General features: G+C 44.1%; 1 pseudogene; it reads right to left on the bottom strand.

Moving 5' to 3' along the window:
* Positions 1-808: 808 nt before the first annotated feature.
* On the bottom strand, positions 809-7,629 carry LOC119305310 (annotated as a pseudogene).
* Between the last annotated feature and the right edge of the window lie 4,029 nt (positions 7,630-11,658).

Consider the following 11,658-nt stretch of genomic DNA (forward strand, 5'->3'; position numbering starts at 1 on the left):
GTAACTATGGATATCTGGACAACATATGTTTTTTTCTTGGGAAGGATCACCATTCCAACTACGGTTTTATGCTCTTCTCATACCCTTCGTATTTTGGAAATTGTGTGTGGTTCGTGATTCTTTGTTTTGCTAGACAGTTTGATTGTCATGTATGTTAAAATTATTTGACTGTCTTGGGACTAGAATGGCCCCGACTTTATTTTGCCTCAAATTTTAAATAATATGGCCATTGTTTAATGAATAAAGTTTTGATGATAAAAATAAATAAATTATTTGATTGTCTGATTCTCTTCTTTTCGATAAATTTCAAAGCAACAGGCCTTGACATCTCTTACTCTGATGATATCTTCCATTTGTATCTTTGCAGGGGCATCTCACTTTCTTGTTGCATGTTGATTTCTGAGTCAAATTCCTTACTCAGTGCCACAATTTCATCTATAGGCATATACGAAATACATGTTTATGTTCCACAAGGAATTCATTCTTACGGTATCTTTATCTTCCACTTTCGGTCATGTTTTAGACCATCAATTTTAGGGTTGACGTGAATATCAAATGCAAACGGAATCCAAAAATTTATGTGTGTTTCTCTATCTTCTAAAATTCTAAGCTCCTAGGAATGATGGCACTCCATCGGGGCTTTGGGTCACTAGTATGCCCATCTGGAAGGGAGTGAATCATTATTGTGTGTCGCGTTTGGGTCAACTCCCAATTGAACATGGCACACATATGTTGTTTTCTGTGTTAAAAATAAGAATAGCACAACCACACATATAAGAACTTAGTTCACCTCGAACATAACATACTGCTTCCACTTCCATCATATAAAAGTGAAGCAAAAAAAAACATTGATGTAATTAAAAGCCAGTCCAACTCAGATGAAACACACAATGAAGCAACCGACAGACTGCATAAAAAAGGCTTAATGTGACAAAGCGCGCGTCACCTCTAATAATCCCTGATGAACGAGCAGACTCGAGCCTCTTTGTACACCTTCCCTGGCTTGCATAAGTAGCCCTGCTCCGGAGCACAATGTAAGTCACTGGAGCAGACGCAGAGTCCCTCGATGGCGCAACTCTTTTTGATGATGTTGGGAGTTTCATTGATACCGAGTACTTGGTCAGTCCACTCATTGGAGAAGAGCCCGGCCGGGTCGTACCTATTTTTCACTTTAAGAAACTCATGAGCTTTCGGGTACTTTGCGATGACACCATCGTAGGCAAAGTTGCGGTTCTTGCCCCAATGCGGGAGGCCGCTGTACTTGCGCAGCGCCATCTGCTCAATCTCGTCCACCACGTCGGCGTGCACACGCGGCATGCCATTTGTGTGGCTCCGGTAGTAGATGATGTCGAAGTCGACCGAGTCCTTCTTTTTACCAAGATAAGCCGATGACGCCTTGACGTACCGCATGACCACGCCCACCTTGGAGTCGAGGGCAGCACAAAACATGTCCGGGTTGCGGTCGCGGAGACGTTGCATGTCAACAACGAACGCCCGTGCCTTGGAGAGTGTGACGCTGAAGCCGGAGTTGTAGTAGAAGGAGCCTCAGATGCGTGGGTCCCAAGCGCAGGAGGTGAGGAGGCCATCCTCTGGGCTGCTGAGGCATGTGCCAGACGCCTGGACGCGGTGTTGGTACCCCACCACCGGGTATCTTATGAAAGAGACGCCGTCGTTCGTGAAACCGTAGGACCGTTGCTCGAAGGCAGCCGCTTGCTGCTGCGCCGCCGTGCATCGGGCGGTGTCAGTGCCGTTCTCCTGCAGGCGCTCCTCGGCGACTCTCGCATCGATGAGCCTGCGGGTGGGACTGGCGCGAAAAAGGAGCAAGTCATTCAGGCCATTGCCTGGGGTCGAGACGTCGACGCGGTCGTCTTGGCGGTAGATCACCTTGCGCTGATACGGTAGCCACGTCATGTCGCCAAACTCGTGGAGGTGGCCCCACACGGCCACCTTCTCCGCCATGTCCGAGTCGTCGCGCTGCACCATCGTCACCGACCGCTTGAACAACGGCTGCATGGTCAGATTTACCTGAGAGACGACGCCGAGAACGCCAAGGGAGACCTTAACGGCATCCAGGTCTGGGTGATCGGAACCTAGCTCCCTCACTACGCCGAACCCCTGGCTCGCCGGCGCCGGAGTTACGATCCTCAGCCCGACCACGTACTCGTGCACGGCGCCTCCCTTTCCCCACAGCGAGCTCCCGTGCGCTCCCGTCGCCAACATGCCCCCGATGGTCAAGCCGTACCAGTACGGTGAGTGAGGCAGGGACAGCCCTGCCGCGGCAGCGGCCTCGATCAAGTCCCGAAGGACCATGCCGCTCTCCACCGTCATGAGCCGTTTCGCGACGTCGATGCATACCGTCCGGTTGAGCCGCGCCGTGCTTACGAGTGTACCTTCGTCGCCGCCGGGGCACGCCAGCATGGGAATGCTGTGTGAGTGCTTGGTGGCCACCTTCACCTTCTGTTTTGTGGACACTGTAAGATGATAAGCGTTCCCTACCCCTCGAGGGGGAGTCGCGGGCTGTATATATTGATGTGCCGAAGCCAAGCCTTGGCGTACAAGGAAGGTTTACAAGAGTTTGAGTAGAACAAGTAAAGGAAAGAGTTGGAGGCTGCTACGGAAACTATATTCGCTAACACCCTCCCTTAATCTTAACTACCCTAGATTAAGATTACTCTTGAACTCCTCAAACGGTCTTGCTGGTAAAGCCTTTGTAAAGCCGTCCGCCACTTGATCCTTAGAGGGAATAAACCGTATCTCAAGTTTCTTTGCTGCAACCCTCTCTCGCACAAAGTGAAAATCAATTTCTATGTGCTTTGTTCTTGCATGAAACACAGGGTTTGCAGACAAGTATGTTGCTCCCAAGTTATCACACCATAAACATGAGATACGATTTTTCTTGATCCCCAATTCCTCAAGAAGTGATTCAACCCAAATGATTTCAGCAGTTGCATTCGCCAAGGACTTGTATTCAGCTTCTGTGCTTGATCGTGACACAGTTGCTTGCTTTCTAGCACTCCAAGAAATAAGATTGGACCCAAAGAACACTGCAAAACCTCCAGTTGATCTTCTATCATCACTGCATCCTGCCCAGTCAGCATCAGAGAATGCACTCACAAGAGAGGAGCCAGAACGTTTGAAGTGAAGTCCTGTTCCCATAGTATGCTTCACATATCTTACAATTCTCTTGACAGCTGACCAATGTGCGGAAGTGGGAGCATGAAGATATTGACAAACTTTATTAACAGCAAATGAGATATCTGGACGCGTGAGAGTTAGATATTGTAATGCTCCCACAATACTTCTGTACCTTGTGCTCTCTTCTTCTTGAAGTGGCTCACCTTCATATGCTGAGAGTTTTTCTGAGGAAGATAAAGGTGTAGGTACTGGCTTGCAATTCTTCATTCTCATGCGAGACAAAAGCTCAATGATATATTTCTCCTGATTTAACACAATACCATCTTGAGTTTTTCTAACTTCAATCCCAAGGAAGAAATGCAAGTCACCCAGGTCTTTCAAGGCAAACTCTGAGCTCAAGTCATGCAGAAGTGCATTAGTAGCATTTTGTGAAGAACTTGCAACTATGATATCATCAACATATATAAGCACAAAAATGACTACTCCAGCCTTGTTATAAATAAACAAAGACATATCAGCTTTAGAGGCAATGAAACCAAGATATTTCAACTGTAAGCTTAATCTGGAGTACCATGCTCTGGGTGCTTGTTTTAGACCATAGAGTGCTTTGTCAAGCTTGCAAACATAATGTGGTGATTCCTTATCCTCATATCCAGGTGGTTGTCTCATGAACACTTCCTCTTTCAGAACACCATGCAAAAACGCGTTCTATACATCTAGCTGTCTTAGGCTCCAACCCTTGGATACAGCAATGGCTAGCACAAGTCTGATAGTTGCAGCTTTCACAACAGGACTAAAGGTGTCCTCGTAATCAATACCATAACGTTGCTTAAAGCCCTTTGCAACTAGACGTGCTTTATACCTGTCAATGGAGCCATCTGCCTTCTTTTTGATTCTGTACACCCATTTGCAATCGATGATATTTTTGCCTTTTTGGTTTGGTACAAGATGCCAGGTTTTGTTCCTCATAAGTGCAGAATATTCCTCATCCATTGCCTTCTTCCACTTAGGATCGTCAAGTGCACTACTCAACGTTGTTGGCTCTCCTGAAATATACAACATTCCATATGGTATAGTTCCATCTTTTCTTATTTTAGGATTCCGTATACCTTTCTGTAGACGTGTCATAACCCGTGAAGAAGCTGCTGGCTGAACCTCAGGAATGCTGGCCACGGAAGATCCTGACGAGCCTGCATGTGCTGACACAGGGGAATCTGCTGCCTCCTGCGCAGATGATCCTGCAGCCGAAGGTGTGGCCGCCTCCCTAGAGCGCACACAAGGGCCAACCGCCCGGTCCGGCACAGCCGATCCGCTGCCCGACCGCGGTTGCAGGCGCACGCGGGGCGAGGGGGATCCGGCCCCGCTGCTGGTCCCGCCTGTTGCTGAGGTGGCGGCGCGGGAGTGGCCCTCCCTGGATTCGTTGCCGCAGCTGACAGAGGCGCGATCCGAGGCGGATCTGCTCGCGCGATTCGAGGTCTGCCCGCGCACAGGAGTTCCAGGCGCCGCCGGATCACCTTCGTTGTCCGTGCCAGGTTCGTCTTCTTCCTCAGCATGCAATATAGGATCAATTTGAGCTATATTTTCAGGATTTTGATCAATTTGAGCCCTGTTTTCTCCAGAGACCTGCACAGGCAACAGAGAAGAGCAAGTACTAGTAGAAATATCGTCACTTTGATTAGTACAATTGTCGCCCCCATGATCAAAATACCGAAGATGTGGAGGAAGAAGAAGAATTTCCTTGCGAAGAAGTGCACCGGCATTGGGATGAAGTGATGCAAACGGAAACACGGATTCATCAAAGACAACATCTCGGGATATGTAGACCCTACCACTAGGAACATCAAGACATTTGACCCCTTTATGCATGGGACTATAGCCTAAAAAGACACACTTTTTTGAGCGGAAAGCAAGTTTGCGTGTATTGTAGGGTCTAAGATTGGGCCAACATGCACAACCGAAAACACGAAGAGATGTGTAGTTTGGTGTGACACCAAGGAGTCGTGTAATAGGAGTTTCAAATTTGATAACTTTGCTTGGAAGCAAATTGATAAGATATGTAGCAGTTAAGAATGCTTCATCCCAAAATTTAAGTGGCATGGATGCATTTGCGAGCAATGCAAGCCCCATATCAACTATGTGACGATGCTTTCTTTCAGCAGATCCATTTTGTTGGTGAGCATGAGGACAAGAGACATGATGTGATATGCCAAGTTTTTGGAAGAAAGAGTTCAATTTTTCATACTCACCACCCCAGTCACTTTGCATAGCAATGATTTTAGAGTTCAGTTTGCGTTCAACAAGATTTTGGAAATTGAGAAAGACTTGGAAAACATCAGACCGTTTCTTTAACAAATAAATCCAAGTAAATTTACTATAGTCATCAATAAAGCTTACATAATAAGAAAATCTCCCAACTGAAGTAGGGGCTGGCCCCCATACATCTGAAAATATGAGTTGTAGAGGAGCAGTAGACACACTAGTAGAGATGGAATAAGGTAATTGATGACTTTTTGCTTGTTGACACGGATCACAAACTGACTCAACACTATTCTCATAAGAGAGTTTATTTTTGCTAAGAACATATTTAACTATGACTAAAGATGGATGACCTAAACGACTATGCCACCTTGATGATGATGGCTTGGTGACAATGTTGGCTTGCTTATTTGACCGTGAAGATGATGATGATGATATAAGTGGATAGAGGCCTCCTACGCACCGTCCTCTAAGAATGATTCTCCTTGTTCTCAAATCCTTAACCAAGAAAAAATAAGGGTAGAATTCTATGAGAACATTGTTATCAAGGGTGAATCGATGAACGGAAACAAGATTTTTTGATGTTTGAGGGACATGCAAGACATCATTCAGGTGCAAATTTTTCATGGGGTTTTTAACAATTGAATTACCAATGTGAGTGATATTCATACCAGAACCGCTTGCCGTGCGAATTTGGTCGCCTCCATTGTACTTCTCCCGTGTTGTCAGCTTCTCAAGTTCACCTGTGATGTGATTTGTTGCTGCACTGTCGGCGTACCAGTTTGTATCTACGCCATAGGAGACAGCATGCGCCTCCTTCTCTTCCTGATCGTTCTCTTCATAGCGCCACCAGCAAACACGTGCGCCTCCTGGATGGTGCCTATAGCATATCTGACATTCCGGGTAATCGTGCTGCTGTTCACGCACCTGCTGTTGTTGTTGTTGTCGAGGGCATCCTCTGAATCCGCCACCTCTGTTTGCAGGAGAGGGCTGGCGGTCACCGCGGTCACCGCGATCACCACGGCCGCGCCCCCTTCCTCCTCGCCCACGGGGTCTGCCGCGGGACTGGCCACGGCCTCTGTAGACTGCGTTGGCCGATGAATGAAATCCTCCTGAAGATGAATCACCCAGCATCTCCATCCTCTGATCAAAAGCAGAAATCTGAGCGAAGAGGTCGTCGGCGGTGATAGTGTTCTTGACAGCACCGATCGCTGCAACCACAGAGTCGTAGTCGCGATCAAGTCCCGCCAGGATGTAGTCCACCATCTCCGGGTCAGAGACAGGGCGCCCAGCAGCAGCAAGTTCATCCCCAAGGCTCTTCATCTTTGCCATATACGCCGAGCTCGACATGGTGCCCTTCTTGGTGTTGGTGATGGCGATCCTTAGATTGGTGATCCGGGATTGTGATTGCGAGGCGAAGAGATTTGTCACCGTCGTCCAGAGCTCGTAGGTGGAGTCCTTCCCGACGACTTGTGCAAGGATTTCAGGAGACATGGAATTGAGTAGATATGATAGGACCTGTTGATCTTTGGCGATCCAGGGCCCGTAGAGGGGATTCGGCTCTAGGGCCGTGGTTTTATCCGCCTTCGTGATCTCCACCACCCTCGATGGAGCGGCATCGGAGTTGTCCAGGAGCCCAGTAACCTGCGCACCTCGCAGGGCTGGGAGAACCTGAGTCTTCCAGAGGATGAAATTTCCTCTTGCGAGCTTCTCTGACGGCGGCGATCCAAGTTAAGAGCAACGCCGGCTGAGGAAGCCATGGAGACAATGGTATGTGGTTTAGGGTTTTGATCTTTGGCTAGATGTTTTGGGAAGAGGTGGCTCTGATACCATGTAAGATGATAAGCGTTCCCTACCCCTCGAGGGGGAGTCGCGGGCTGTATATATTGATGTGCCGAAGCTAAGCCTTGGCGTACAAGGAAGGTTTACAAGAGTTTGAGTAGAACAAGTAAAGGAAAGAGTTGGAGGCTGCTACGGAAACTATATTCGCTAACAGACACCACGGCTGCCACGGCCGCGACGAGCTCCTGCTCGGTCCCCGGGTAGGTGACCTTGACCGCACGGCAGATGGTACGGTCCGTGAAGGAGCCGTACGTGTTGGTGATGGTGCAGTTGGCCGTGCCATGGGTGCAGACCACCGGATCCGGTGGAGGGCTGCAGCCGGCGAGCTGGACGAGGACTCCAAGGGAGAGAAGCACCAGCAAGCTTTCCATTGCTATTTTTTGCCCGTGTGACATTGACATTGTTTTGTCTTGACTGGTTGTAGCAAATACAGACAAGCTAGGCCTTAAATAGGCGTAAGGTCAAGGTCTCGGCATGGTGGGCAGCTTGGGGGAAAAAAATTCCTATACGACCCGGTCATATCTGTGTAGGCATGCACGTTGGAGACTTCATCGAGTATCTGATCTGCCTATCTGTCATATAAAACTTGCACGTTTTAGCGTGAGTGAGTTCAACAAGTTAACCGACAGATCTAGAAGTAGCTAGCAAGTGCATGCGTGGACTAATGACACGAAAGAGTAGACCATAGTTGGAGGCCCTGAAGTTGCAACACCATAAATCTTGAGCGAACAGCGTGGACAACAGTTTCCATCAAGCAAAATAGCAAAAGCAATACACTGTCTAGTGTCTAGTTTTATCAAAATGCCCTGTTCGAAATTTGCCTCTACATCAGAAAAATTAGTCAGCAGGATTGCCTAAGGGAGAAGGGATTGTATGGCTAAAAACTTCGTCACCAACGTTATCCTCTAGGTCGGCTGTCCTTTTCTTGGTTGTTGCAAGTCAAGGCTTTCGAATCAAAGAGGCGAAAAGTTTAGTCAGCTAGTATCTGTTAGCGTGATTTTGCGTTTCCATCCATCTGGCTGAAAGCTACTTCTGCCATTATTCGTGTTAACTATGGCACGTATTGATCTACATGCATGCTTTCCGGACGACTAACATGCAAACTTACAGAGTCAATCCTTATCCAATAAGGAGGCTTTCTTAAGGTTAGCTAGGTTTGACCTCGTATGGCTTCGGTGATTGACAAGGATCGCTCTTGGGTTTGATCCCTCCGTTCAACTTTGCGTATATACTAGTGCACCATGCGTTGTCGGTGCATTAGGCCCCTTCCAATGCTTCAACTTGGACCGGTGCTAAGCTTATTATATAGACAAAGTTCAGACGTGGCAGGTTAATAATGAGGAGAGAGAGCGAATTGATAACCCCACGAAAAAATGACTCCAAACGCACGACCCTAGGCGAAAACGCACTTAATTGGATCCCATGCAAAGCACCGTATCGTTTCTTCTCTTCTTAATTTGCTAAATCAGTGACCGTTGTTTATCAAGCAGATGAAAGGCCAAGCTTCTCGCGTGAACTTTTTTAGTAAATGACAAAGAATATTAACATGGTTATTACCTTGTAGATGGGATATACCCAAAATGGGCAACGTTTGTGAAGACAATATCAATGCCACAAACAGAGCAACACAAGTTATTTGATGCACATCAGGAAGGGGCAAGCAAGGACGTGGTCGATTCTCTATCCTACATCGTCCTGTATGTTTGTATGACCGGGGTGATATTCAAAATGTCATGCTATCTTGCATCATTCTTCAGGATATGATAGTCGAGGATGAAAAAGAAGATGCGGCTAATATTCCTGATTTGAACGAGGAGGCGCGTACATCCATTGTCCTACCATCAATATTCACATATGGCGACATACAAGTATTTACCCAGGTGCTACAAAGGGATGCGAGAATCCCAGATCGCGCGACTCATAAATCACTCAAGACTGATTTGGTAAAGCATATTTGGATAAAGTTTGGGCCAAAATAGATTATGATCGTCAGTTACTTTAGACATATTATTGGCATTTGGCAGTTTATGTATGGACTCAGGTCAAATATATTTTCATGTGTTTTACTTAAAAATATTATTTGCTTAATATCTGATAGAAATAGGCCAGAAAGTTACATACTACAAAAGATTCTATGACTAATTAAACGAAGAGAGTTTAGCTACAGGAAGCTAAGCACCTGTGCATTGGGGAGTTTGGTTGCTGAACTATTTAATACGCTTAGCACCTTATTTAAGCACATGTGCGTTGGAAGAGGTCTTACGTTAGAATTTTCTGTGTAATAGAATAATTGATTACATGTTAATTTTATGGACCTTAATAGCGTGTGATGGATGTCTCATTGAATGTTTTCGTTCCATCGAGCTAACGTTTTACTAGGTGGCTCCTATATGGCGTGTAGGTCGTTGGCAAGCGACTTAGCACGTACCCGCCTCTCGCGCGCGGGTGTATGTATGGGCCGGCCCATTTTCCGTTTTTTTTTCTTTCTTTCATTTTTCCTTTTTCTTTTCTCTATTTTTCTTCTTTACATTTGCACCTTTTTTGCAAATTTTCTCTTAAAACTTGCAAACATTATTCACGCATCGAAGCCAAAAAAAATTCACTAGTGTAAAAAAATGTTCAGCAACTCAAAAAATGTACATGGAATACGTTTTGTTCACCGAATTTAAAAAATGTTCATCAATTCAAAATTTATTCATCACATTTCAAAATTTGTTCATCATTTCTTTCAAATACAATTTTTTTTCACCAAGTTCAAACAAATTTATCATAAATTCAAAATTTATTCATCCAATATAAAACAATGTTCATAACTACTAAAAATTATCCTTAAAAACTGTATATCAAAATAAAAATGTACATGAAAATTCAGAAAATGTTCGTTCTTTCAAAATTGCAAACATTTTTGAAATCACAAACATTTTGTTTAATCGATGATTTTCTAAAAGTCATGAACATTTTTTGAGCATTTGTTCAAGACACAATTTTTCTTTTCAAAATCATGAGAATTTTCTTAAACCATGAATTTTTTATGATTTCTGGAAAAGTTTTCCAAAATGAACGTTTTTTGAAATTTAGAACTTTCTAAAATTCTGAATTATTTTAAAGAGGAAAAAACAAAAACAGGAAAAAGGCAAAAAAAAAAAAAAACGGGGGTGTCCTGCCCCGCTCATGGGCCGGGCCAATAGGGGCGCGCTGGAGGGTGGCGGTGCGCGCTGGCATGTCGCCAGTGCCTCACGCGCCCAATAGGAAGCACCCGTTTCGCTGGAAATCCCTATTCGCCGCTCGCTGCGGCAAACTGTCTGGCAATCGCACACAGCGGCGATGCGAGCGACAAAATATGGGCTGGCCCACTTCGAGATTTGCACAGTTGCGGCCGACCAGAAGGTTCCCTGAACCGGGTTGTTTTCTGTGTGTCCTTTTCGGCTTTTTTTTTCGTTGTTTCCTTTTCCTTTTTTCGTTTTTCTGTTATTTTTTTCTGTTTCTTCTATTTTCTTTTTTTCTTTCCTTTTCCTTTTTTTCAAGTTTATTTCGTTCTCAAAACTCTTCAGAAATTTAAAAAATGATAGCATTTTTCAAAAAATTGTTCCAATTTTCAAAACTATTTTTGTGTATATTCATGAAAATATTATAATTCATTATTTGTTCGGGTGATTGAAAATTTGTCCACAAACTTAATATTGTTCTGGTTCTGTGCAGAAATTAAATAATTGTTCATTTTTTCAAATTTATTTGCATATTCAGACAATGTTCGGGGAATTTTAAAAGATGTTGCATCCTCCAAAAATTGTTCGATTGTTTGGAAAATGTTCGGGATCTCTAAAATATTTTCACAAAATCAAAAAATGTTCACAGAATCAAAAAACATAATGTTTGAAATTTGAAAAAATATTCCTCTTTGTTTATAAATTTCACAAAAGATCACATTTTGGGAAAAAAATAACAAACTTAAAAATGTTCAATTTTTCCATTTTTGTGCACAAATTCAAAAATAGCATCTTTAAAAAAATCGCAAATACAAAAACTTTTCCAGGAATTTCAAAAAACAGTCACATTTCTAAACAATTCTTCATAATTTCGAAAAAAAATTGGGAATTACAAAATTTGTTCATAAATTCAAAAGATATTCATATTTTAAACTTTCTTCGCAAATTCAAAAAATGTGCTGTGGAATTTTGAAAAATGGTTCGTGTTGCATAAAATGTTAGCATTTTCAAATTGTCTTTCGTTTTTTTAAATTGTTCAAAATTTCTAAAACATATCGGGTTTTACAAAAAATGTATACCTATTCTAATTTTGTTTATTTTCTTCAAGAAACTGTTCGTGTTTTCCAACAAAATCATATAATTGAGAAATATGCGGTAGAACCAGGAATGCGCTGAGTGAATATTCCGTTACAGTCAATTCTTAAAGTTATTGCGCTGC

This window comes from Triticum dicoccoides, chromosome 5B (genome assembly GCF_002162155.2).
Source record: "Triticum dicoccoides isolate Atlit2015 ecotype Zavitan chromosome 5B, WEW_v2.0, whole genome shotgun sequence".
NCBI lineage: Eukaryota > Viridiplantae > Streptophyta > Magnoliopsida > Poales > Poaceae > Triticum > Triticum dicoccoides.